The sequence below is a fragment of the Tympanuchus pallidicinctus genome, unplaced genomic scaffold (assembly GCF_026119805.1).
Source record: "Tympanuchus pallidicinctus isolate F22 unplaced genomic scaffold, pur_lepc_1.0 scaffold18, whole genome shotgun sequence".
In the NCBI taxonomy this organism is placed as follows: domain Eukaryota; kingdom Metazoa; phylum Chordata; class Aves; order Galliformes; family Phasianidae; genus Tympanuchus; species Tympanuchus pallidicinctus.
In genome coordinates, this window is record NW_026294699.1 from 5,497,532 (window position 1) to 5,522,040 (window position 24,509).

Consider the following 24,509-nt stretch of genomic DNA (forward strand, 5'->3'; position numbering starts at 1 on the left):
CTTAGCATTTCTTCCTCAGGGTGGATATAGTTATGATATAAAAAGTAAAAAGTAAAAAGATATAACATGTTAAGGTCTGACCAATTCATTGATATTTCAAGCAACTGGAAATAAAGTAATAACACAAAAACTTGCACACACCTCCTACACAACATGTTACCTGCAATAAAAAGATGCACCAGCTGCCTTTACAGTCCAGACGATTTAGAAGTGTCCTCACAGCTTAATTAGGCAGGAAGGACTCAACCAAGACAAACACACACTGCCTGACCTCCCCAGCCCTGCTCCTGGCTGGACGGCCAGACTGCTGGATGAAGATCCTTCGTCATAACGCAATGTAGGTTAGCCTGATATCATTGGACTCAGCGATCCCTTCTGCTCTGTGCTGTGACCATGCTGTAATTCAAGCAGACCAGCCCCTCCTGCATACAAGGGTGCTACCCGGGGAGCAGTACCTTGTGATGTGGTGATTCCTACAGAGACAAGTTTATACAGTTCAGAATTTATAAGCTGTAAGCGTAGATTCCTCAAGCAACTCACATGAATGCAGCTTGACATCAAGGTCTGCTTTGAAAAAGCCTTTCCTGCTAGCAGTGGCTTTGGTTTATTAGGGCAATAATGCAGCATTTAACTAAGATGCTGTTACCGTGTCTGCTGTACTGATCTCCTTACCATGTTTTCAATCTCAGAGAAGTAATACTGCCTCAAAGCCATGTAGTCCACTGCAGACATTTCATTAAAAAAATATTTTTTTTCAGGGCTTCTCAGCATAGCAACATAATGTTCCAAAAGGCCTGGTCACTGTCATATGCTATCAGCCGGAGTTACACAATACTGTGTTTAATATTTCAGAAGAAATTACAAGTTAATTCAGTGGCACTGATCATCGCCTTGTTCTGGTATGTGATTAAAGAGGTGCTGTCAAAGTGGGTAGCACAGAAATTAACTTAGTTTGACAAGTGTCTCATTTAGTAGCTCTTTTCTTGAGTATTCTTCTTCTACTTCTTTGACTTTGAATTCAATGCTGAGCCAAAACACAAGAGCAACTGACAACAGATTTCTTCTTGGTCTTGTTTCAGTCAGGCCTTCAGAAAGATACAAGCTGCCTGGTGGTGAAGCATCAGAAAATGAGATTCAGGCAGTCATTTGCCTCTTAATTTTCCTTGACTGCTATATAGATGGCTGCCACTTCTGCCACGCAGGAGGTCTGTTTTCACATTAAGCTCACAGAGCCGGATCCTTTGCAGTGACATCCTTCCAGGTCATGCCTCCCATCTCGACTGGCAGCAATGACTCCCGCTGGCCCAGCATGCAGAAACAGAGTGGGTGAAAAGCCAGCGAGTGGCACTAGATGTAGGTGTTATTTCTACTTTTCTATTTAGTGTCTCAGTGTCTCTACTTCTGGGGTAATGTGCACAGTTACATCACTGCTGGAAACTATGACTCAGCTAAAGCTCCATAGGAGAAACTACACTGCCCAGGAGAAGCAATTAGTCTGCTTATAACAGAAGCCATTAAAACTAGCTAGCCTTTTCATATTCTCTCCCAAAATATAGCCAGCACAGTCCACAATGGGAGACGTTGAGAAAGGAAAGGAGGCTGAAATAGAAAATGCTGACAAGGTCAAAATCAGATGTTCACATGGAAGGTACGTGACGCAGTCAGACTCCTAAAGGTCACACTTGTTGGAGGCAAGTGTGCGGCATGCCAGGACAGAAAAGCTGAGGGGTATTGTTATTCCCTCTCATGCTGGCTTTAATTGTGATGGGAATCATCAGTGACACCGAGCTAAAACTCTCATTCTGCAATCTCATTAGGATTGAATTCCTGCTCTCTGCTTTGAATGCAGCGAGGAATTGATGCATGCACAGGGGGAGGAGGAAATCCTTGTTCTGAGAGGGAAACTAAGAGCACCAAAACCAACACCATCAGTGCAGATTTTCTTTTTTAGTTTGTAATGTTAGCAAAGCACAGCTTGGGGCTTTTCATGATAAACTGTCTGAATTGCGATTGTGTTAAAAAGCAAATAAAAGCTGTGGTAATCATACAGAGTCATTGCTAGATAATTCAGATTTCATCTTCTCCCAGAAACAGGCATTAATAGCAGTTGTAGTGCAGTTCTGGATGTACTTTTGTCCCCTCTAAATGTCGTTGATAATATAGCTCTGTGCTTCCTAGTATTCTTCATACTGGCAGTGATTGCTACTTAGGCAGGCAGCACCATTTCCTCCCTAAGTATAAAAGCACCTTTTTTTCCCAAATGATAAGCTTGAGAGGTGTCCTATAAAGAAAAGTAACACTTTGTTAACTATGCAGTTAATGTACAGCTAGGTTGTCATTTTCAGCATAAAGCTAGTACTGAGTGCTAGATGGTGGTAGATGGGACAAGTGCTTCCCTTCTGGAGAAGCTTGTTCTGGTTTGGATGCAATACAAATTGGTAGCAATCTCTACGCCAGGTTTGCTTTTCAGGTCAAGTGCTTATGTCACAGTAGGTTGTTTGCTTATGCTTTCCTATGCAATCTGCTCTTTTGGACCTGCTTTATCAGGGAGTTGGACAAGATGATCTCCATAGGCCCCTTGCAACCCCTACAATTCTGTGATTCTATGCACTAGGCTGTACGTTTACGTGAGTATTCTTGCAGATTTGTGTTGCAGTGTATTTGTGTATTTTAAAAAAATAAATGAATAAAAAAAACACGTTCTACATTGCTACCTCAGATCTGAGCAGCAAGAGAAAGTGCTAGTTTCTTTTGTCCCTTACAGTTATTGCTGCATGGGTGAATTTTTTAATGGGATTGTTGGAGAATTATTTTGAGGGTTTTTTTTGTTTGTTTGTTTGATTTTCTAAAGGAGACATTTCCCAGTAGTGGGAGAGGATTTCTTCATTACTCACATTGCTGCTATGACTACTGTGACTATTTTCAGAAGCTTCTCTAGTCCATACATGAAGATTAGAACACCTCTAGCCTTTTCGGTACACTATCTAAAATGCTAATGTTAGTTCTAAGCATTCAGAAATTCTGCCCTGAAGTAATGGATTAATTCTAAGTATTGAGAGTATCTTTATAAAGTGGCTTATTTTTAATTTGGCTTTTGGCTTCTGAACTTTTGCATTCAGAATTACAGTGATTTCTGCAATTGAAGGATATAAAAATGTCCTTTTCATTAAGAGAAACAGATATTGCCACAATATGAGATCATTTTAAGAGCTGGGGTTTTGAGAAAGATTAAATGCCATGAAATCTGGAATGAAATTACAATAATGACCAAAAGAGTGCTATCCCTGATCTTGCAAAAATTGCATTTCCTCTCGAAAATCCATGACTGGCTGTGGGCAGGGAGGAGGTGCAGCCTGGATGGCACGTGTTGGAGCAGGGAAGTGGGCAGTGAGGGGCTGCACAGAGGGCTGTTATGGCCGTGGCCCCTGCCCACCACCAGTGCTGCTCGGTGTGGGAGCTGGTGGATTGAGACATTTTAAATAATTGCTCCCTAGCCTGGTAAGTTATATCAGAATGGGCTGAGTGAAGAGGTGAATGTGCAAACAGAGAAATAATGAAACTAGGAAGAAACTGTTAAACTGTTGTTTTCTATTTGGCCTGTCTTCCACTTGCCACATCTTACTATAAATAAATGTGAACAAATTACATGCTAAAATCCATGAGTTGCATTCAGCTGTTTTCAATAGCAACAATTCTTCTTCCCTGTGTCTTTACAAAATTGCATACAGCATCCTGAGATAGAGAAAATAAGAGCCATATCATGTTGTTAATATTGAGATTAATGATGACTGAGGTTCCTTTCTTGCAGAGCCATTTGCTGAGTTTGGCATTGCTCTTCTTGTTGTGCTTTCATCAGTGAGTAACTATCAGAAGCTTCTAGCAGGGGAACTGTGTTCTTCTTCTGCTTGTGTCCTCCAAATCCTTGACAAAAGCACAGTTATTGTACCTTACAGCAAAACTTCAAAGTGAAAAACTCTTGTTTTCTTTTTTCACCTTTTTATTGCTACCATTGCAGTTTTACCTCACTTATAAATTATGCACTGTTTGCCCTCTTGAAATTGTCTGCTTTTTCTGAGTTTTATGCTTTCTAATTTTTTTCTTTCTACTGCTTCAGGTCACTTTGTATGGTGCATGACTCTGAGTGCTATTTATGGGGATTTGATTTATTGCCTTATTCTCTCAAATCTAGCCAGTCTATTTATGAATTTTGTTTTGCTCTCTCAGAACCACAATTTCCCTCCAAACTTGTCTAACATGGTTCTGAAAAAGTCTTTTCTGAAAAAGATGTACTTCACATATAGTCTTCAGCATCTTTTCCAAGGAGAAAAACAATTCAGCCAAACTAATCTTTCTTATGCGTTTTCCTCCTTTGGTATTTTAAAAAATTGTAGAAGAAGACTATTTGTGCTATTTTGGTTTCAGAATTTATTCCTCTGAGTTCTAAGCTGTATTGCACAACAATACATATAGAGCAATAGATGGGAAAGACTGTCGGGCCCAGTCAAGAAATGTGGGATTTCACTGCCTACAGGAAGATGTCTAATGGAGCTGGCTAATACAAGACAGGAACTGATAGAAACCAAATACTGGATTAACACAGGTTGTCTGAAGTGGGATTAGACACACGTGTCTAAGCAACTGATGATCCCACTTGTATTGTGTCAGTCTCATTCTCTGAACTAAATTATGTAAGTAGAGATTCAAGCAGGAGTTTCCAAGGAGAAAGGGACCCCAATGCATTTTCTTTCTGCACCTGCAAATGAAGCATCAGTGTGGCTGTGGCACCTGCTGCTCTTCTATTGTTTGGAGCCCATGTCCACAAACAGGTGGATGAGCAGCTTGGTGAAACTTTGTGAAGCTTAGGAGCTGGAAAGCGCTGGGGGTAATTACAGTGGCAGGAATTTCTCTGGTCATGATCCAAATATGCTTCAAACTAAGCTGTGGTTTGAGAACACCACCACCCATACTGTAAGTGCAAGCTATTCCACTGATTCCAAGGAGGTTGTTTTCAGTCAAAATAGACATGGATTTCACCCTGGATTTCACACCACTTTGGAAGTAGCTACTTTAAAAACATTTTAAAATACCCACTGCATACTTTTCACATCTGCTTTAGAATCAATACTGAGCAGGTGTTTCTACAGAGTCAAAAGTAGAATGAGTTATGAGCATGGTGTAAGATAATGAACCTCTGTATAAAGTACCTGTCTGAGAGAATACGTGTCTGCATGCTAATAAGGCCAATATGCAGGGACTAACTTATCTTACGTGCTTTGTTTCAGTTGGTCTGTGTTTCTCTGTAGGCTGATCTTGCTCAGGTCTTGGCTGTGTGAGAGTCAATCCTCCCTCCAGATTTTCTGTTGTTATCCTAGCAGGAGGTTTGCCCAGTAGGCTGATGTAAATAAATGACTAGGCTGAGTTTTCCTGTCTTGGATCATAGCTACAAGGCTTCACAGCTCTTTAAGGTCAGCTTCATATCATGGTAACTACTAGTGCTTGGTTCATGGCAGAAGAGAAAGAGATGAGGAATTGAGACATTCAAAAGTTTTTGTTATGTAAATGAATGGGAAAATCATGTCGTTTCCACTCTAATGTAACTTATTCCATGCTTGCTCTGCCTGCCATGCTGTTAATGATGGGGAGCAGTGGATGCTGCAGAGAGGGTAGGGGCGCAGCACAGCTGACCTGCCCCTGAGCACTGCTGCTGTGTGTAGCTTCATCTCTGCCCTCCTGCCTCCCCTCGTCCTCAGCTCAGCTGATAAGTGGACAGGAGTAAAGGCACAGTGCCTAGAATGCTTAGAGGGATCCGATCTGTGTTTGGGACTGGGGTTGTACTGCAGCACATGGTACAAACACTGCTGATTTTTGTGCTCTGGCATGACTTGTTTTTGGCGTTCTCATCTCCTAAACAGTTTGAGAAGTGTGTACAAAGTGGGGACACAGTCTCAGGGTGTGGGTTATACTGGGTATTGCTGCCTGCTTTTGTGCCTGGCAGAAATATTTAAAACTCATTGCTGTGTTGTTGTTCTGCGAGTTGTTCATGGAGCTGCTTCATTATCCAGCAGCACAGACAGCCTACTGAGCATGGAATTTGTTTCCAAGGGAATTGCTTCCTGGCCTCTAATCAACTGGATGTTTTTTAGTGCTATACTATCAGATTATTCCGTGTTGTCATATGAGTGCTCTGCAATGTTTTTCTATTGTTACAACATCAACATTTCATTAAGCTGAATGTTATTATGCAGTTTCAATTATCCGAGTCTTACTTCTGCAGGCATTTCTAACACCTCTGTGTTAAAGTTAAATGTTTAACTTATATTTTTATGTTTTATGTGAAAGCCTGGAAAGCTCCTGGCTCTAGCAACACAGCAAAAAGCTGCCCACTGTGCCAGAAAGGCTACTCCAAACTGTGCATAGTAACTCCCTTAGTAGAACTGCGTATTTACCATACCTCTCAATTTTGAATTTGAAAGTATGATTTGAAATTTAGGTAAAACTAATAATAAACAGTAGCCTGCAAGCATTGTACAGTGTGATGACTCACAGAGTACCTGCGGGCACAGCAGCCTGCTTAGGACAGAAAAAAAGGCAGAACAGGCCTTTGAGTGATCTAAAAATTACTGGCTGGAGTTTAGATTGGATGAATTCTTACTGGTGTTGGACACTACTGCCGCAGACACTGCAGCAATCAGAAGAAAACAGGCAGTAAGTGCTTCTTGCATGGGATTTTGTGTGTGTGCACTTCAGTCTTGTTTCACTGGGACAATTGCTGTGTTTTAAGATAGCCCATAGCCAAATGTTGGGTCAGGGCAGGGATCGGCTGAGGAAGATGTGGATTTGTTGGTTCACCCTCTGCTAGTGAGAGACCTCCTGCAGGAAGGCAACGAAGTCCTTTGGGCTGTTGCACAGCACCAGTGCACAGTGGTTGTATTGACATTGTATTGAATACTTTGATTTTTAATGATGTTTTCAAATAGTGAAGACACCTTATGGCCATGTTTTGCTTCAGCTCTTATGCATCCAAATGACTTCAACACTGTTCTCAGCTGCCATAAAATTGTACACTGTGTAGATTTATTCTGTAACCAGTAAGTTAAACTTTCACAACAGGGAAGTTAAATCTCAAATAGGTCCTGACAGCTCTATTAATCATATAAAAGCCACAATTTTTGTTATGCATCTTCACAGAGAATTTTATGCATAAAGAATTGCCTGTTTTAATCTGAATTCTCTTCACAGGAGAAAAATACATCTCTGAGAATAACAGCCTGGAAAATGCATTGGAGCTGTGCTGATGGACCAGAGCAGCCAGGCCACTGGCAATCAAAGAAAGCAGCAGCAGGTGATCAGAATATTCCCAGGTAATTGACTACACTGCAGGCATCGTAATGAGTTCCCCAGCAGAAACAAGATGAGCTGCTAAGCAGACACACCACTGAAAATGCAAAGCTGGTTCTGAAGTCAAGTAGATATTGTCATGTAAGTAGAAATCTGCTCCTTATCCCTGTACAGGTTTCAAAATGAATAATAACAAAGATAAAAATGGGTGTGAAAGAATGTGATGCTATCTGTGATCTTAGAGGAGGAACTGATTGTCACAAAGCTTACACTCAGCTTCCAGGTTGTTGAAAGATGTTTGCATAAGTGGAGGGCAGTTGTCATAATATCTGCTGTTATACCATGTTTGTCCTTCAATTCTCACTAGACATGTGTGTCTTATATAAGAGGTGGTGTTCTAATTGCAGAAACAATGTTGTGGATGAAGTGATCTACCCAGAGATGCCCATTGAATTTAGCATGTGGGAAGACTATGGAACTTGACTAAAGCTATGTTAAATTTACATTAATGTTGACAATGTAGGTATGTTTAAAGACCTATGCAGTTAAAATGAATATTGATTATGACTGCAGGAATTGTGAAGATAGCAGCAGCCAAGTACGGGTAATGCTATGATCAATTTCTAGGTTTTCTGAACCATACCATAAAAACAAGAATATTCTTTAGTTTTGATGACTACATTTTGTCCAACCTGTGAACAAGCCTTAAACGGGCAGCCACGTTATGTGTTTATCACAGCCTTCCTAGTCTTAAATAGAATAAAACTACGTTTATTAAAGTTCATAGCCAAATTTTATGGTATAGAAACAGAGGAAGACCACTCTATTGAATTCATTTAAAGGACTTATGTGTGTTTTGGTGCAGTTGTTTAAGAGAGAAAGGGGGAATCCTTATTTTCTCTGCATTGGCATGGAGAAAATGTATAAGCAACTTGGTTTTGTCTTTGAGAACCAAGATTTGGCTTAGATGAGGGGACAAACTGGAGTGATCTGCAGGAGTGAGAAGGATTAGCGTAACAGGAAGGAGCCCTTCTGGTATAGGGCTCTGAAAGACAACGCTGGGCAGAGCATGGAACATTCAATATTTTCATATTTTAATTGGGATTCTGCTCTGTGGTTGTGCCAAATTCTGGGAGGCATAAATTCCAGAATATGTTACAGATAGCGTGATACTGGATTCTTCATTCCTTTCAAGAGGAAAAGAAATATTTTGGGGCTTCATGGCACCAACCTAAAAAGGTTAAAAGGAAATTTGCAATTGCAACTTACAGCCATATGCAGGCAAAGCATTTTGTTTGGTTCATTGATTGGAAAGAGTCTCTTTTCCTGCTAACACAGCTTCTTGTATTACTTAAGTCAGAATCTGGTGGGAAATGAAACACTGTTGTTTGTACGTTATAGTTCCTTGTCTTTGAGTATAATTGCAATTATGTTCTGTAGCTATAACAAATACTCTGAATGTATTATAAGAAGGCAGGAGGGAAAGAAAAGTCTGCTGCATTGCAGTCCAGAGCCTATTCCCAATTCCTAATATAATTTACTTACAATGGATTCTGCAAATTATTCATAAAATAGCAGCAGGCCTCATTTAACAACATGACAGGGCTGCATGTAATTAGAACTATTTTAAAGTGTTTTTACTTCCCTATAGATCAATTGTTCCTGCTGTAAATGTTTCTACAGCAACACATACATTTTTTTCACTGTAAAGTGCCACGTAGCCAGCTGTGGAAGTAAATAAGTGCTTGTAGCATGGGAGTACCAGGTGGATGGTCTAGGTGAACCTGTCTATGGTAGCCTGTTCTGAAAATGGCTCACTTGTTTCTTGTCAAGAATTAGCAAATTTATGGAGCTTTGCAGAGACACAAATGGGGCCATGCTCCCTCGATTTCAATACTGTGATTGGGCAAAACCATTGTAGGTGACCTGTTTTATCCAAAGGAGAATCAAGATTCTATTTACGCGTCCCAGTATGGTGTCTACATTATAATTTCATCAAGTCAGCCAATTTCTCTGATGTGTCAAAGCAGAAAGTGTATATTTCTAGTATGTACCTAGAAAAGTATCTCTCTACTATCACTTCATTTAAAAGACTTTTGGTTTCTCATGAGATTTTAATGTCAGACAATTTCCAAGGTATTGAATATGAAATGCCACTGAGATGGTGGTCATGGGCAGTCCAGCCTGTCTGAGGAACTGGTAAACATCCTTTCTGAAAGCATCCACTGTTCTAAGTCTGCTTTAAGCTATTTGACAAAGTGATCATAGGTCCTGGTTCATTTTAAAGACTGTATCTTACCTGACCAGTGGTGCTGTTGGAAGGCCAGGGAGGAAATGACAGGGAAGAGGAGCTGCTGCTTCATGACATTTCCACCGCAGAGCTAAATTGTATGAAATGATAAACAAACAAACAACAATAACAACAAAACAACCACCAACCAACAAACAAAAACACGCACACAAAAAACCTTTAGTATTCCTATTCATAATGTTTGAAAGCTTAATGCAGAACTCACAGAAGTCCATGGAGATATTTCCATTCACTTCATTGAGCTTTAGATCAAGCTGAGAGTGGTCGTTTTGTTCCATTTAGATAATGATCTTCTCCTTTCTCTCTTTTCAGCTTGTTCAAGTTTGCTTTGCCCACAGCATTATTTTATATGTCATTTGTTTCCTTTTCTCCAGTGTTTCTCTGCCAGTGGCCTAACTTTAAATGGGACTTAGACTACCTATGTAATTATGTTTTCTGGGTCTGTGTTGAACGTTAATTAATGTGTCCCAATCACAAAGCATTTAAGTTAGATAATGCTATAGAGACCTAAGAGGTCAATCATTTGCAAGAGAAATTGCAGATTAGAAGAGTTGGACTTTGTTGATATTTATTCCCAGTTCAGTGTTTCCTTCCTCAGACCCCACCTTGTCAGGTCTTTGCAAACATTAACAGCTCAGTCATGTTATTGTTCAAGGCAAGAAAAGTAAGGCTAGTGTCTCAGAAAGGAGTGTACCAAAGCAGAAACGTGGTGGATTATGGAGTTGAGAAAGCAAGCTTAAAACAAGAGCATGCCTTTAACAACCCTGCAGACTGTGGTGATTTATCTCCCCTGGTGACCAGCCCAGCCAGTCCCCAAAATAGAAAGGACAGTCTATAAAAAGGGATGAAACTGCCAAGGGACATATCCCTCATGCCTTTTGTTTCCTACTTTGTGCACTAACATGTTGTTCCTATATACATTCACAATAGCACCTGGACTATACAAGACTCAGTTTCCATCCTTGAGATGCTGCTACGAGTCAAACATTATTTTAAAAAATCTGTTTCTCATACAATTTTCTCATGAATGTTTCATATTTGATGAAAAGGGATTAAAAACCAGTGGCTTGTCATTAGTGGATAAATTTTTTCCAGTTCATTAAGTTCTTAGAGCAATGCCTGGAAGTTGAAAAAGTCCTCGGTGCTTCCTTGGGATCTCAGCGGGTGCATCTGAAGATAGTCTGGAACTATATGAGCTAACAAAGTTAGTACAAAGAGACATTTTTGGAGATCAGATTCTATCCTGCACTTCAACACTCCTCACACAGCAAGTCAAGGCTTGAAAAGCTTTTATGGGCTTTTGCTTGTCCGTATGTCGAAGTGCTCTGAAGAAATGGCGCTGATGAGAGGCGGACCATAGAAAAAGGAAGCAGATAAATGCGGTTGTCTGGAGAAAGAGGCAGTGGCTGGGTTATGCTGTACAGGAGAGATGTACTAACTGGAAAACATCTTATAAAACATTCAAGGTTTTAACCAGGCAAATATTTCCCAAGGAGCACATCTGAAATCATTTCCCTCCAATGATAAGTGTCTACTGAAGTAAGAAAACCTTGTTATCTTCTGTCCAGCTGAGATGTCTAATTTTAGGACCGGCAAGAACTTTGAGAATTTTTCATGAAGGAAAAGTGTGTCCTAAAAAACAAAACAAAAAACGCAGACAAAAATAAGAATTTCGAAAGTAAGTTTTCAATCGATAAAAGCGAGTCTTTTCTAGAATTTCCAGAACTTCCAGGTTATAGAGCCAAAAGGCAAACCTTCACTCAGTAGCCACTAGCTGGCAGCTTTTGCTTGGCTTTTGGAGTCTTTTGCTCACACCAAGATCCTTGAGGTGAGTTTTAAAGCTCTCTTGACAAATAAGTGTCCTGAATACCAAACATAGATTCAACCACTTTGTGGCCTAACAAACCTTTGAAGAAAGACAGCTTAACAAAAACAACTGAAGCTGTGGGTCAGGCCAGTTGCATGAGATTCCTGCTTATTGTCCTGTCTTTTCTGCCCTTATTGTGATTAAAAAGGAAAAAAAAAACCTAACAAAAAAACCCTATTCTGGAGCAGAAGAGATGCTTGCACAGAAATGCAGTAACATTTTCTCCATTTTTTGGAAAACATCTCCTTCTTCTATAGAGGAAGGGAGAAAGCATCAAAACAAATTCCCAAGCAGATTTTCTGCCTGTCCATTTATATGCATAGCTGGTACCTCACTGCATAGTCCACCAACAGATGCACAGTAGCACAAAGACTTGTGAAGGAAACTCATTAAAAAAGAATCCACATTTGCTGTTCTTTACAGCCCTGGTGTTTAGTTATGTACAGCTTTCAGCAGTTATCTTTTTCAATAGATGCTCTGCAAGCTGTTCAAAGAGAAAATGTGAGACAGTAAATGCTAACAAAGAGCCACCCTACAGTTTCCGTATTGATAAGGAAATCCAGCTGATTTCTGTAAACAAGACTTTTTTCTTCCTATGTGTCTGCCAACATCAGGGCTCTGCAACTGTGTATAGTAACCATTACAGCAGGAATCTGACTGGCCTTTAAAGAGAGTTTTTAACCTATAATTTCATCTCACTTATGATGTTGTATGAGTGTGGAAGACAAAGGGGCAAGATGGGCTTTATTTTCCTATGTTAGTACTCCAACTGGTATATTAAATGAGCAGAAACAGGACTTCAGTCCCAAATCTTTGTGTAGCTGCTTCCTGCCCGGGCAGATCCTGTCCCTCACCAGGCTGTGCAGTGCAGTGCTTCAGAGGATGTTCTCAAAGTGAGAGCTACTTAAAGGCTAAGTAGTTAAATGACTGAAGCCATAAGGATGCCAATAGTAGTAAGGCACTGGTATTAAATGATGCTTGTACTTTTATCGTGGCATTTCCTGATTTGCAAATCTTCTATTCAAAGATGCACAGAATCATAGAATGGTTTGGGTTGGAAAGGACCTTTAAGATCACCTAGTTCCAACACCCCTGCTATGGCAGGGTCACCTTCCACTGGACCAACCCAAATACTATCCTCCAGTTGATAATGGCTGACCTCACAGTAATAGTAAACAAAACCTGGCAAATTTCTGGACGGTGCTCTTCAAAAACAAATGCTGCAAGTTCACAAGCAAATTGTCATTCTTTTAAGCTAAGCTCAGTTCTCTCACCCATATCTTCTTTACAATACGTACAGAGTGAAATCTTTCAGCATAACTTTGCTAACAGAGCTACCAGTACAAGCTCTTTGTGAAAGTCACAGATTTCTGTTACCATTGAGAGCAGATGCAGGACAAGGTTGGAGTGTAGCCAGAGACAGCTTGGGATACAGAGGTAGCCTGATGGAGCAGCACACATCAGCATGGGGTGAGGATGCAAGATGAACCAAGTCTTCCTGCCATTTCCTCTGCCCTTGGACAAACAAAGATACGAATTCAAACCTGCGATCCTCTGACACACAGCTTCCCCTGAACGTGTGTGAAACGACTGATGGATGATCAGTTGTTCTGTGAAGAGTGAGCCTTGAGAAAAGTTGGTGTGATCAAAGCCTGCTCCTTACAGATGGAGGTGCTGATGCTGCAGCAAGGCTGACGGTGTCCTCCTGTACTTCTTTGAACAAAGAGGAGGGAATAAGGACTTTCAGAGTGTTGCAGGGAGTGTAACAGTACATGGTGTCTGGCTTTAAGAAGGTGCACCACCCATGGGCATTACAGACCAGTTTCCAGGAAAGCTTTCAGCTGTTTCTGTAAATCTCTGTTTGGCAAAATGCAAAAGTGTATCCCATTTTGCAGTCAAATGCATGTAAAAACATGTAGGTAATTCTGATTTGCAGTTTGTTTGGATTATGTTGTGGAAGAAGGCTGATGAGTTTAAGGCAAGCAGTCACATAGGTAGCTGAGGTGATAGAAGAGTTCAGTAACACAGGTAACTCCAGAGACATACTTTATTATACAGGTTCAGTGACAAAGTGATGGTCCATAAAGAGAAAGGAAATTTAATTTTTCTTTCAGGTAGGCTTCTCTTTTGCCAAGTTTCTTCTTAATTTCTTTTCTTTAACTGTTTTCATTGGAACATTTCCTCTCTGGGACTATAGTCAGGCACTTAACAACATATCAACATCATAATTCTCCAGTTTAATACTTCTAGGCTCCAATAGCCCTGTCAGGCCAGAATCTTCTGGGCTCAATTAGTGTGAAGTGTAGAACTGAAAAGAGGAGATGGATGCTGAAATGGGGAAGGCCCCAACTGACCTGATGATACTATCTCTAGCAGTTCTGATTCCTCAGTATCAATCACAGACACTCTCTTTTCTTTCCTGAGGAATGAAGTTGTCTTCTGAGAAAGGTGTGATGCTTCTGCATCATTCTAAGCTCAGCTGCTTCCTGTGCATTGAACAATACCAAATCATTACACGGCGCAGCCTGAACTGCTGTAACATTAATAAAATATGCAAGGCTGTAGGTTGATCTTGTTAGACTGAAAGAGAGTGGGAGAGAGGCAAGATGATTAAAAGAAAAAAGCCTTGCCTGACTGCAGTGTCCACTTGAAGCCTTGCTGTGATGGGCAGCAGTTCCTATGTTGTTGCAACTGCTACAGCTTTCCCTGTTACCAATGCATTCTTACTTTAACAATCAAAAAACCCTCAATTATTTCATCTTAAAGCTTTGACTTTTCCTTTCTGAATCAACTTGTGGCCATTGCAATTCACAGCCAGTGTAACTCTTGTATGTGGCCTCAGTCCAAGAAAGTACTTAAGCACATGCTTAATTTTAATTTTGAACTAAATGGAGCAGTGAATCACATGCTCCAGTCTCAAATGAGGTTGAAATGAAAATCAACTATATGTCTCTGCTTTCCTGCATGAAGACTGTGTGCACTGCTTACAGTACTTGCCAACGTTTCCATTACTGGAAAGTATTCATTCTGCTTGCTTTGTATCATCTATTTCCTAATTGTTTTTGAATTGTTTTCTTTGCTTCTTCATCAGATGGTTCTTATTTCTATGAAAGCCTGAGATAAAAATTTGGCATGCATAAACTGATATCAAGATAGAATCCCAAGACAATTGCCTTGTAGAATTTTTTCTCTTTTGCCTTTTTTGCATCTCCTTTAGTTTAATCCCAATCACTGATACAGTCATTAAAAGGCAATTTGAAACAGACAGTGCTGCCTCGTGTGATCAAAGAATTTTAAAATCATATTTGCTGTGTTGAAAATACCCTGGAGAACAGAAGAAATTGTGATGATTTGCAGTTGCCTGATTAGAAGCAAATAATCAGGAATTAATTTCATCAAGTCCTAAACTCATCATCTTCTGAAAAGATGGTGATAAGGTGATCTCGTTCCTAGATCTTACTTTGTAAATTGTTCAGCTAAAGAATATTTGAATGATCTCTCATCTGGTTTATGAGTACGGCATAAACTGCCATATTATGGAATTATGGAATATTGGGACAGTGAGCAGAAAGAAATGGAGAGAACATATTTAAGTGGCTGATCATAGACTAGGTGTTACTTTTGGTTTGCTTTTTGTTTTGTTGTTATGCTTTTCTGTGCAGGAAGGGTTATGGATTCAGCTTCTTGTCATTGGCCTAGAGCTTTGGGCTTAGAGATTCGAGGTATTAGATGTACATGGATTCTGGTAGCACTTAAAAAGGGGTAAAGCAGAATAAGCCATCGGAAGGAAAAGTCCATTACTTCAGCATTAGGTTAGGAGTGCTTACAAGAAGTGTAATTTTTTTTTTATTATTCTGAAGAGCCATCTGAATTATGTAGTACATGATTTGAACTCAAATTGGGAAATCCTGTCTATTTACATTATCCTGTGTATACAGTTGTTTACTGTGTCTGCATTGTGTGCGTTGAATTTTGGTCAAATTTTAGTCAAGTGGTCATTACCTTGATAAATTCTAGGCATGGTAAGCATGCAAAGAAAATGGGGAGAGGGGAAGATATCTAAATTCTCTAGTTGAATTTACAAACTTGTAAAAACTTAATGGAGATTGTGTTCATTTAGGAATCCAAGGGAACCAAGGACTACCAGGAAATGCACACAGTCCTGAATGAGCCATCTTTGGCTCATTCAATGCATTTTCAATGCAGAGATGCATACTGTCACTAGCCTGATCAAGCAGAGAAATGACCTCAGTTTATACATGGGGATAAACTCTGTGCTCCTCTGGCCAACATGGACAGGAAGAAGACAGACATAAGGATGGACTGGGGTTCATTTTAACTTGATTGTGTGTCTTGGTATGCAGTGGAACTAAAACATTTAGAAAGATATTAATTACTATAATTTCTTACTGCGGAATATTTGGTTGTTTTACTTGAGTCAACCATATATAAATAGGTAAATCAGGAAAATGTCACTGTTTGTGAAGGCCCAGCAGAGGTGGCTTTCTTCTCTTTAGTGACCAACATTGTCCCAGGATCCCAGGTGTGTTGCAATCAGAAATGTTAGTTGATAAGCCAGGATGTTTTTAACCTGCTTAGGAGAGGCCCTCCTACAGCAAAGCTTAATGACATGGGTAAAGTTGCTATTTGTGTTCTTCCTTTCATATTTGATAAGAAAATGGAGGCTTGTATTATTATTTTTTAAGTGCTAAGGGCCTCTCAGTCAAGATAAATGAAAGGTGGTCTTTAATGCTGTAACCACCAGCTGTGTTTAGAGCTGAACAACAGGAGTTGTTCTAAATATTCTTGGACTCCTACACAAATGTTCAAGGGCTTAATCTTGTAATATAAATGTATATCAGCTATTACACATAAATTACTCTTTTTTTTCTACCTCTTGTTTAAACATATTTTCACTTTTTTTCTCTCACATTTGTTGTCTACCTTTTATCAGTTTCCTCCATTCTTTCCATGATCCTGTAAGACTCCATCTAGGGCACCCTGACTCTGTTGTTTAGGAGGAGAAGGGAAGTCTCCATGTGCTCCCAGATCCGCGTTTTCACCACCTGCGGCTTACTCAAAACCGTATGTCTGTTCCAAGAACTTGCATCTGCACGGGATGATGATTCACCCTACCAATCAAAGGCTTTTTATTAACCTGCTTTTAGGGGGAGGGAAATCAAGTAATGAATAAGATAAGAAAATTCAATGGGAATAGTCTATGGTGATGGAAATTTAAATGTATTTTATCATTAGATGGTAATTCCAGCTTCAACTTAGAACAGGGATTCAGGGATTGTTTTTGTGGCACACCTGAAAATAAGTTGAAATCCTGACAACTCCCTGTCATCACTGACTGTAAATCAGGTGTCAGAGCCCTGGTGTTTCTGGACACCTGGGGGCATATACCTTGTGTTGGCACAGCTTTGATTCTCGGTGGTCTAGGATGACTGTGCAAACACACACAAGACTTCCAGCAGTTTAAAGAATGCCATGATTCTGCTATGGATTTGCCTTTTCGCTGGCACTCTATAGTCTGATTAGGCTATGTAAGGGCACACACTGTCAGAGCAATGCTCAGAAAAACAAAGCATTGCCCTGAGATGCCAAATACCACTTTAGGGACTGTTGTCTCTGCATGTTGCATCCAGACTACATCAAATTAAGCTCAATTATTTCCGCCACTCAACAGATTTCACGGAACTATGTGGAAGAACGGCTGCAACGCCTAGGCCCCAGAGAAAAGGGCATGAATTCTGAGGTAAGGAGAAATGACAGGAACACGTGAGACATTAACTCAAGTTATAAATTTGGAAAAAGACATGTTTAGTATTTACTTAATGGAACAACTTGGACTCCAGCTACTCTGTACCCACCTGTAATGTTAGATGATGACTTTGTCAATGTTTGCAGAAATTTGTTGTGTGTGGGATTTTTAGTGGTAGTTCTCTAGAAGGGAAAGAAGGAGAATATTAATGTAGCAGCTCTGATGTGATTGGCTGCACTGACAAGAAATTGCTGAAAATAAGTCAAGGCTAGAAGTATATAAGGAAGGGCTACATAGGTCACTCATTAAGAGACCTGACCTAGCTGTGCTGGCCCTATTCATTGCAGGGGAGCTAGACTAGGTGGCCTTTATAAGTCCCTTCCAACTCTGAGGATTCTGTGATAATTTCATTATTGGTCTGGGTGTCTCAGTACTTCAGTAAACTTCTCAATGTTAAAAAGAATGGAGATTTCACAGCGTTTCTTCGCAGTCAGTCTCAGTGCTTAAACATGCTTACTGTGATAAATGCTTTCATTATGTTCAGGTGCAACTTCCTTTGTTGCATCTTGTGGCCATTGCCTCTTCATTATCTGCATATTTCTGAGAAATCTCTGGCTTTATCTTCTCTATCCATTTCCCCTTTTGGACATTATACACGGTGATAATAGTTGCTCCAAAGCTTTCTCTTGGGTGAACCAACTCAGTCCCTGCGGCCTCTTCTTGCATAGCAAGTGTTTTGCTCAGCACTCAGCCATCCTTGCAGCCTGGTGCTTGCCTCTTTTGTTGGTAGATACCTCATGAAAATGCCATGTAACTTTAAACCTTCCCTTGAGAAACAGAGTGAAGATAGATTCTTGATTTAATTCAAGTGACTACAGAAGGGTAAAAATTGATGTAGCCAAATTTGTCCCACCTCTAGCTGGCACCTGCTGGAGGCTGTTTCTGGATACTGAGAGAGGTACCTGCAGACTTCTGGTTGGTTGTACTCTGCATTCTCCTTTATTTTTATTTAAAAAACAAATAAAAAGAAACTTGTGGATGCTTACCAGAAAAATTGCACTGTAGTTTAAACTGTATTTGCTCTGTTCACTCAGTCCCACTGTCTGGCAGCATAAGCTTGCAAGTCCACTGTACATAAACTGTTATACCAAGGTATCCCCGTGTCATGTCAAACACGATGTGACAAAGCTTTGCCTTGTAGTGAGAACCCCGTACAAAATTTTTAGAATCCCAAAATTTCTGGCTTGTTGGCTTCAGTGCACTTCTCTATGTCCCAGTTACGTATGAAGGAATGAGGAGATGGTTTCTCTTACCTGTTTCTCCTCTTTTTCATGTATTGATTGCTTTACACTTGCTTCAAACAATCAATATTCCATTAGGTAGCAGAGGAATAGCACTATGGCAAAAAAAGAGCCTTGCTGCTGCCAAAATTGAAAGCTCAGTGTCTAAAGACAAAAGTTTTTTCAAAAATAGAATGAAAATCTTTTGGTAACTGAGCAAGTGACAGTATAATTCCACAGACCTATTGGCAGGGTGTAGTTGTTATTGTCAAGAGAAATTGTCTCTACCAAAGCTTCATTAATTCAAGAAAGTATCTGATAAATGTGCTAAAGGAAACAATTTAGGAAGGTATTACCATGTAAGAATGTAATAGAATAGCATACAACAATGTTCTGTTCAACTTCATGGTACGTAGAGCTTACAGAGGCACAGGAACTGGAGACTCCATCTCACCTGATGCCTGTTTTGTCTTGAAGCTTGCATTTCTCTGTGGTGAGATTCCTGCAAGACCAGCACAGATAGGCTTTCTGAGGAGCTGTTTTCCAGGGTTTTGGAAGGTGTAAGCAATGTTTTTCTTCTTTATTCTTCTTAATTAGATTTTCATAATGAATAGGAACAGGTATTATCATATAATGAGGCATTGTAGTCATGATGAGTACAGATATCATAAAACAGTCTTTAAAAAACATTGGGAATAAATGCAGGTTTTCTCCAATGAAGACATTTTTAAAGATTAGCAATGGAATTATTTTTGTTTGCAGTTTTGGAGTCAAATGAATTACTAGTTAATGGGACGTATGAACCTATTGATTTCCAGTGTTTCACACATTTAACAAAAATTTAGCTTGGCATTTCTGAAAACTTTCATTAATGTTACCAAGCCTCAATAGAGCCCAGATTACTCCTGGTACAGAGGCTATACAATAGATCTGGGGAGCCCTGAAGAAATGTTGTTATCTCAGTTCTGTTTCTCTCATGTTCAAAAAAACGTGCACCACCAGTTGTCAGGATTGGCCCCACTGAATTCCACAAAGAATGTGTTGGTGAGTCTGACACTTTGACTTGAGGAGGCTGCCCTTGTCTAAATGCTTGAATGGTTCCTGGTAGGGCTGAATTCCACTAAGTCCATTATATGAGGTGCAAGTTTTAACCATATGGCAGAGTAGCAGCCTTGATAAATCCCCAGAATAATTCAAACTGCTTATTTTTAAGACTTTGATTTTTTTTTGTACATATATGTAGAATTTAATAATGAGATTATTGAACTGATTACTTTTTAGAAGATGAAAATACATATCTTTAGTAGTAATGATGAGATTTGACTTGGTATAAATTTGGACACAAAAACCAAACCCAGCCACACTTATAAGTGAGAAAATATATTAGGCATGCATAGTGCTTCCCTTATGGATACATATAAGATTTCTTCATATAGGGAATATTCTGGATAACAAGATTCCTTGCTCGGTGTACTATCCTCTTTACCATGTTTGCCAGGAAAGATAGATATAATATGAGTTGAATTTTTACTCTAATTTTGACTTTTCTCCTCAAACAATATCAGTGAGGATTTGCAGCTAAGTCTCTGAAAAATTAATGCTGTGAAAACCTTTAGACCACTTGAGGGAAGAAATGGAAAAGCAGAAAATTGTTACTCAAGGACATAACATTTGAAATGTTTACAAGCCAACGGAATGGGAGATACAGTGAAGCCTCAGGAGTGGTGATTACAAGTAAACACAGTGATGCTGAGCTGAGCTGTCTCTTTCAGTGATGCTTAACAGTTTCGGCTGAAGGTGAACAGAATCTTTTAGCCAAAATAATGCTTTTGCTGGCATTCCTGGAAAAAGGCCACAGCTGTCAGAATGCCGATGTAGTGCATTTAGTTAGAGGTTCAATTCTCTTCTCTCACTATTTTTGGGGAGTTGTTTTGTTATTTCTTTCAGTGGGGAAGAGGTATTTTGGTTTGTCTACTTAATAAGCTGTACTTAGTTTGGAGATGGATAGGAATTAGGCACTTAGAGGAGGAATTTCCCATATTCAGTATCCCATCACTGTTAAAATTTTTGTCCTTCTTCTCAGGCACAAAGGCGTTTTGAGCACTTGTGCATTGCCATTTGGGAGGACACTGGCCAACACTGAGTGGTGATGAAACAGCACGAGAAGGATGAGATTAGTGCCTCATGCAAGGATTGTGGAAATAATGATTGCACTGCCTGCTGCTATCTGGGAAGGGATTAGTTTCAACTCTGGTTGTTGTCCTGTAAGGAAATAGGTAATAATGTCTGGGGACAGTGAGAAATGATCCTAGATAATATGCTAGACTTGATTTGGGGTGATGAGCACATGGGGAGAGCAGCATTTCAACTGTTTGTTGAAGAAAACCAGACAGACATGAGCAGAGGCAGAGGAATGTTCCAGTCAGCCCTGGCTCATGGAATCTTTTCCATTGTGATGGCAGGATTTGGCAGAGCTGAGAGGTGGGATATTCCTCAGTAGCTAGTTTGTTTTTTTCCCTCAGAATGGAAGGTTGCTACCTTGATGTAAAAGTAGGATTATACCAATTGCTCAGTTTAGTGATTGCAGGCTTATGCTTGCACCACAGAGAACAAAGCTGGGTTTCTGTTGGCTTCCAGCTTCTCTGCCAGGTGTTCTTTGTGCAAATGAGAAACTTTATCCCTTTGTGGCATCTCAGCTCATCTTTCTGGTATAGAATACAGTATTTCTTGGTTTCTGGGTGACCTCGTGGCGATGAGAATAAATGAAGAAGTAATTGCAGCTTTTAGTATCTTCCAAGTCAATAGTTATTTCTGCCGTTATCCACACTGACACTATGAACCACCAGTTTGTGGTCTCTGAGATGAAGTTGTGCTCCAGACTATTGTCTGCAGGAATCTAGGAGTTTTGCCTTTAATTAATCACAGAATATACATGTTAAGTTATTGATAGAAATAAGTTATGATTGCCACGCCCTTCAAATGCACAGAAAATTTAAAGGCTTTTAACTCCTTACCATCTCTTTTATCTCCTAAATTACCCTCATGATTACATGTTTCAGTGTTAGAGACCACCTTGCTTGACGTGTTTTTTTTTGTGTCCCCTGTAGTTGTGATTGCATTTAAGAAAGTCTATTTGTGTGTTTTCTATCAGTATGATCTGACATGAATCAGAGGAAATAAAAAAACATTTCTCTCTCCTCTCCATGTACTTAAGGTCTATGTACGTAAAAGTCTAAGTGATTTTGAAGATTTTCAAAGTGAGATGTGGACATTTGAGATCAGAGCATGGCAGTGTGACTGGGTGGGTACAGACATAAAATCCTCTGCTCATGTTTTTGATATGGCTGAACGGGAGCCATACCCTATGAATATGGCTCCTTAAGGCACTGTGCATAGGCTGCTCTGCTGTCTCACTCAAAAGCCTGCAGTGATTTTCCAGGCACATATTCTTCCTTTGGTAAAGTCAGAGAAAGACAATGTATGTGTACTTTGATGTAAATGACTTTCTTTAAGCTCTTATTCCAGCTGACCTTACAGCAGTCTTTGGGGACTAGTTATGAAGCTGTATTACATCAAGGTGTTTAGGCCCAGATGGGTAGGAGCTGATCCTAAGTGTGGTCAATGTGATGCTTTCTCAGAAAAAGTATCTTGTTATAGAACTTAGATGTGTGATTCCAGCACTTGCACATCAAGACTCAATGTACCTGAAGAGTCACTGCAGGAATGTTTTTTTCTTTAAAGATAATATGTATGAAAAATGCACAGCTAATAACCAGAGATTAAGCTGTGTATGGGCATTATTTTCTAAGCATCTGGCAAAGTATTTCCAGAAGGAGTATAATTTTAACGGTTTGGTTCCACCTTGGGCCATTTTTCTAACTAGATTATTGTTGAAGTAATTCTCAGTGCTCCACTGCTTAGGAATTAGCAAGGTCCAATTAAAATTATTCAAATGGGCTATAAATCACTAGAAATCCATTGTCTTGCATTATTTGAAAGCTGGTGTTTATTTTCTACTAATAAAGTGACCAGTGATCCTTTAATGCTGCTGGGCAGCAATGGTTTGGGTTCCTCTGGAGCAAAATTCATCATGAAAGCAACCTCTTGAAACCAGAGGCTTTGACACTCTACAAAACTTGTCTGACTCTGCCTGGAAGCAGGGAACAACACTTACTACATTCATACGTTGCCAAGGCATTCGTTTCTTCCACTGTGTTAAATGCTTCACAAAAAATCCAGCTGCACAACATAAATGAAGTTTAAGTAGAAATTGTGCACTTATCTAGGACAAAAGCTGCCCTTAGTTTTATAAGCTTTTAGTTCTAGAAATAGGTTTCCCATGGCTGGTGAATGCTGAGGTTTTCTCAGCTTTTCAAAGAGTTTGTATTTTACATTCATCTCTGTTGAAGAAATGAAAAGGATGAAACCCGCGTAACCAGAAGGTGGAAGGTGAAGGAGTTGGGAAGTTGCTGATGCTTTTGAATTGAAACACTGGAAAGGGAGAAGAAATGCAAGAAAAATAAGAGTGTTTTTGAAATGGCAAATGGAGCCGCTTTTATTGTATAATGACGTAATTATGCATAAGGTAATTACATGTAATTAGTAATGATGATTCTTCTCAGTGCAGCTGCTGTATGCATGGGGAGATGGGTCAGATTTTCTGTAGCTTTTGAAAACAGTGAAGAAAAGTGGTGGAAGCACTTCTGCGAACTCAGCTGCGTTTCTGTGATGTGCTAGCAGTTACCTGTGCCAGTAGAGTTTGGCTACAGAGCTGCTCTTTTCCCAGCAAGAAAAAAGAACATTAGAGTTTTCTGGCAGCAACTCATATTGCTTAATCTTTTTTTCATATGTATTACTGCTTGTAAATGTGTTTAATTGAATGTAATTTAGCTTGTAAGCTCTCTGGGACTGGGGCTGCCTTTGGTACAATGGTTGCATGGTGTTAGCCACTTCTGTAACTTGTCTGCCCAGATGGGAATGCAGATGTGATGAGAGGAATACTTTCTGGTCCAGGAAACTTCAACTTTCTCTTAAAAGCAATGACTGTGGTCTCTTGCCTAAAAATGATCATGAATGAAAAACAGATTTTAGATCAGTTTTTTTAATTGGTGCTATTTAAGATTACCAGAATTTGAAATAAACGAATGCCTTAGTTTGTCACTCTAGTGAATAACTTTTTCTTTAAAAAATATTTCCACTTTTCATCTTTTATTGTGAAGTGAAGAAGATTAAACAGAACAAATGTCTACGAACTGGTCACTCCTTTCTTCCCTCTATACACGTGGGAGACTCACCTGTGAGTGCAAGTTTCTGAATTAAAAACTTCAGATGCCTGCACATTCTTTATAATGGACATTGTGTGTTTGATGTGACCTCAGGTGATGATAAATTGTTTTTTAGGAAGAGAAGGAGAGAGCATCAGGAAGATATTTTGTCCAGAAGATAGCACTTGGTGAAATACAGTGTTCACAAACTTCATGGATTTTTTTTCCTATAAGTTACACAGTTACTTGTAATTACAGAATCTCTCAGCATCTGAAAAAGAGGAACTGGGGGGAGGAACGGACTTAATTAACTATTATTCTTTATTCTGATGTGTTATCTTCTGTATTTCTATGATAGATACTTTTTTGTTTTATCCAGCATAAAATCAATGCTGGTTCTAAATCCCTTCATCATAGGACTGGCAAATGCACAGATGAATAGCTATCATTTCCTAAATAACCCAAAGGAAACGGAATTTTTCCATTACTTGTGCATAGTCTTTCCAAAGTCATTAAAACAAGCATCTCTCTCTAGCCACAGATATTGTCCTCTTTTCTTTGTTTTTAATAAAAGATGATAGGTTGGAGAATACATTTTCTTATCTGTTTGCTTTGTGTCTTAAGCACTGTCTCTTTTTAATAAAGTGTTGGAGATAGGCAAATAAAATACCCCATGAGAGTT

The 24,509-nt window shown here is 39.6% G+C and overlaps 1 long non-coding RNA gene across 1 annotated transcript in view; it reads left to right on the forward strand.

The window, feature by feature from the left end:
* Positions 1-24,042, forward strand: part of LOC128079206 (uncharacterized) — a 127,466-nt gene extending 103,424 nt beyond the window's left edge. Inside the window, exons 2-4 of the long non-coding RNA XR_008206025.1 lie at positions 7,240-7,479; positions 17,209-17,277; positions 23,964-24,042. This is a non-coding gene — a long non-coding RNA (uncharacterized LOC128079206). The remainder of the gene's footprint in view (positions 1-7,239; positions 7,480-17,208; positions 17,278-23,963) is intronic.
* The last annotated feature ends 467 nt before the right edge of the window (positions 24,043-24,509 follow it).